The sequence below is a fragment of the Nothobranchius furzeri genome, chromosome 10, assembly GCF_043380555.1.
Source record: "Nothobranchius furzeri strain GRZ-AD chromosome 10, NfurGRZ-RIMD1, whole genome shotgun sequence".
In the NCBI taxonomy this organism is placed as follows: domain Eukaryota; kingdom Metazoa; phylum Chordata; class Actinopteri; order Cyprinodontiformes; family Nothobranchiidae; genus Nothobranchius; species Nothobranchius furzeri.
This window is the reverse complement of record NC_091750.1, coordinates 70,537,686-70,541,773: the sequence shown is the minus strand read 5'-3', so window position 1 is coordinate 70,541,773 and position 4,088 is coordinate 70,537,686. Positions and strand designations below refer to the sequence as shown.

The window sequence follows — 4,088 nt, the reverse complement described above, 5'->3', positions numbered from 1 at the left end:
TTTACTTGTTTATGGCACATGTTCAAATATGGCAGATTTGATTTTCATGCTAAGATTTCACCAACTTCATAGGGTTTAACATTTGCAACACATGAATCCTTATTTAGCACAACTAGTCAACCTTGTGACATGAGTTTCATAAACCTAGCTTTGTTTGTTTCAGAGATCTGACTGTAAACACGAGAGGAGACCGAGGAGTTTTCCGGCTCTGCAGACACACCAATATTTGACGCGTTATAGCCCCGCGCTGATTGGTGGAAGCCGGAAGCCAAAGGACGAGGCCACTGTTTTGCAGCCCTACACGTTTAACCTCCTTGCCCTTGCCAGGCCTTAACCCCCAAATCTCTGTTGTTGTATGCCTGAGGGGAGAGGCGCAGCAGAGGCTACAACATTAACTGGGGGCGCAGGTTCCCGACTGTCCCCCATCCAGCTTGCAACTGCCAGAACCACAAGATCCCTGGGGCCTTGCCAGGCTCAACCACCACCCTGGCACAGATAGTGAGCTAAAAACTTTTTTAACACTGGCTGAATTTTTACTCTTTTTTTTTTGTTGTGGTGTTTGATCATTTAGTGATAAATGTCAGTTTAATTAACTAAAATCTGACCCATGAATCGTTGCAATGAAAATAGAAATTTTAGAAAATTAGAAAAACACAAAAACTCTGTCAACAAACCAGACGCTTTGACTAGCAAATGTAGCCATAGTTTAGAACAAATGAAAACAAATCAAATGCAATATGGTGTATAATTTTTATTTTAAATAGCTTGAAGTTGAAAATGACAGTACAACTGATATTACTTGGGAACCATCGGTGGTTTTTAAAACAAAGACAAGGTTAAATACCAGAACATAACGCCAAAATAGAACTATGATAAAATAGATAACGAGTGAATCCTAGAAACCTTTCCTCAAAAAGTTTTGTAAAATTGTTTAAATTTGACTTTTGAATCAGGCCTAACAGTTAATGGTTAGATCATTATAATCGGTGGTTCATAAATAATAAATAAATCACTCTAAAACATCTCACAATGACTTTCAACCTTTCCTGTTTGTGTTATTTTGCAAAACCTGGGAGTAATCTGGACAAAAAAAAAACAGATTTAACAGAATAAAAAGAAATGTGATGTTTTTGTATTTTACAAGCGCTTAATTAAAAGAAATGCATACAATTTTGAAATCTTTATTTATAGCATTGAATGACAGCATACAGTATAGAAGAAATGCAGAGCATAATGGTAGTTTTTCAATTAATTTCTTAAATATTATTTAAATTAATGGCTTTAAATTAAAATGTTAATATAAATGAATCACAAAGAACTGCTTTTATGTGCTCAATCCCCATTTAGACCATTTTAAATATGCTTTTATGGTACAGTGACTTCTCCACTGTTGTTATACACTACTAGAGTTATTTATAAGAAAAAGATAAATAGCACAAGAAGCAAATTAATAGTGTCAAAAATGACTCTATTGGCATTACTCTTAGTTGTTTGTTGTGTTAGTGTAGTTGTAGTTGCTCCTCCTTGTGCAAGAATCATGGGTGAAGACAATGGAGTGGTTGATTTACCATTTCCTGTTGTTGGTCTAGCTGATGTAGTGGTTGGAACTACTGGTCTCTGAGATGACACTAAAGGAGTTTCAGCTGGTGCTGTTGATGATGATGGAGGATTTGTTGTTTTACGGTTACACCCACTTTGTCCACAACAGCTTAGTCCACTGGGGATGTGACCAAGATTTTCCATGAAAGGTAGACTCTGCAGGTTTTTACCTGCTTTACATGTAATTTCAGTCACACAGCCATGCACTGGATTGGTTTTAGATCCAGATTGCACTGTAAAAAAATAAGCTTCCATCAATAACCCCAGTTTTGTTAATACATTTCAGTTTAAAGACATTTACATGTTTTTGTTTCTAATGTTTAGACACTGAGTAGAGTTGTTTTTCCATGAGAATACAAGTGTGTGAGATCTAGTTAACAGGAACACCAACCTGTGGCTGTCAAGCAGCTGTTTTCCTCTCCTGAACACGTTACCATGGTGCTACAGTTAGATGTTTGAGGGTCACAAGTCAAACACTGCAGTTTGTTGAATGGCTGAGGTTGGGGCACTACAACACAAGGAAAAAGACTTTAGAAAAGAAAATGACAGGTTTAATAGTCCACGATCAGAACCTTGTCCGAGCTCATTGCAGTTATGCGTACTGGGAAGACTTTGGGAGTTGCAGTTCTCAGAGTTGCAGCACAGAGCGGATGCATGGACGCTTGAGAAACCCAAGTTGGCTGAAAAGTTCTGCATGCCTGTAACTTGGCACAGGTGGGATGGTGCACAGCCCTTGTAGATTCTTTCAGTAGTAGTTCCTGATGAAGTGGCTGTAGAGTCAAGGGGCACTTTGTTATTGTTGATAATAAAACTGGTAACCTATGCTGTTCAACTTTTGCTCTTTTCTGTAAAGTATCATCTAACAAACAGAGAGGAATACCTATAATGGAAGCAGTAATGCACATTGTCTCTGAGCCACATTCTGATAATGCTGTGGTTGTACACGTCTGATCTGTGCAGGCCATACAATGCAAGGATCCAGCTGTAGTCAGAAGAAACAACAGAAGTGGTTATTTTGAAGGGTTTCTTTACATTATAACTGTTACTTTTGTGTTGAGGTTGAGCGGTTTCGGTATTTCTGCTGCCGATACCGATGTCAGTGTGTCGAGGCTATGGTCAGCCAATGGCTGATATGTGGGGTCGAATTTTCATTTAGACATCTGGAAGCTTTCCACCTTATTTTCATGCTAAAATGTCACTAATAACATCAACTGATGCACAAATATTCTGATGCTGAACCAGTTTTTGAACACTGAATTTAACCAATTGTTAAATCTGTATTTTGTGCACGGCTCAGTGTTAAAATGGGTCATCTAATTAAAGCTAATTAAACAAATCAATTAACTGACCAAGTATTAAACATTAAAACTGGTAAATCAAAAGACAATTGAGTTGAAAATATTTTTGAGCATTTATTATGCAGATATCATTCTGGGTTATGAATTTACATAAAAATAAAATTCTGCAGCAGCACCTGGCTGTTTGGGAATGTGCCTGACTTGAAATCGGTTTTACTAAGGAGGTATATCGGCCAATGCCAACTTTCAAGAACAGTAAATACCAGCCTTATATATCAGCCAGAGGTGTGACCAAGTCGCTTCCTTGCAAGTCACAAGGAATTCACAAATATTTCCAATCAAGTCTCGAGTCAAGTCCAAGTCAAAGACAACCAAGTCCTAGTCGAGTTCAAAGTCAATAATGTGTAAGTCTAAGTCAAGTCCAAGTCCTTAACTTTAAATTTCAAGCCATAATCAAGTCATTTGTCCAACTTAATTTAATGACAATGATAATAAATAAATTCCAGAAATAAAGCTTCTTAAAGCTTCGTTTGTTTGCTCAAACAAGCAGAAAGTGCAACTGAAATAGATTATAAACAAAGTGCTGCTGCATTTAGCAGTAAATCAAACCCAGAACCAAGAATGATTTATGATTATTTTCCATGTCGTGCCACTTTTGTGCTAAAATATCAAATATGCTGAAGTCAGCAGAGTCAACAGATGCAAGTCGATTCAAGTCACAAGTCATTGGCGTTAAAGTCCAAGTCAAGTCGTAAGTCTTTATAGATTTCATCAAGTCAAGTCAGAAGTCATTAAAATAACGACTCGGGTCTGACTTGAGTCCAAGTCATGTGACTCGAGACCACATTTCTGATTTCAGCCGATCGATATATCGCTTCATCCCTACTTTTGTATGTGTAAACATAGTAAAAGTACGGGAAAAGTACAAACAGGAGCAGATACCTGTGTTGTTGGTTGTAGTTGGTGCAGGAGATGAAGTTGTAACTGAATCGGTAGGTGAAGGCGTTGATGATGGAGGATTTGGTGTCCAAGAGTTACACCCAGTTTGTCCGCAACAGCTTAGTCCACTGGTGATGTTACCAAGATTTTCCATGAAAGGTAGACTCTGCAGGTTCTTACCTGCTTCACATGTATTTTTAGTCACACAGCCATGCACTGGATAGGTTGTAGGTCCATTTTGCACTGTAAAAA

General features: G+C 37.9%; 1 long non-coding RNA gene across 1 annotated transcript; it reads right to left on the bottom strand.

Annotated features, from left to right (window-relative positions):
- Positions 1-736: 736 nt before the first annotated feature.
- On the bottom strand, positions 737-2,579 carry LOC129164813 (uncharacterized). The gene is made up of 2 exons (XR_011521738.1): positions 2,202-2,579; positions 737-2,107 (listed from the first exon to the last, which is right to left on the bottom strand). It is a non-coding gene; the product is annotated as an uncharacterized lncRNA (long non-coding RNA).
- Positions 2,580-4,088: the final 1,509 nt, after the last annotated feature.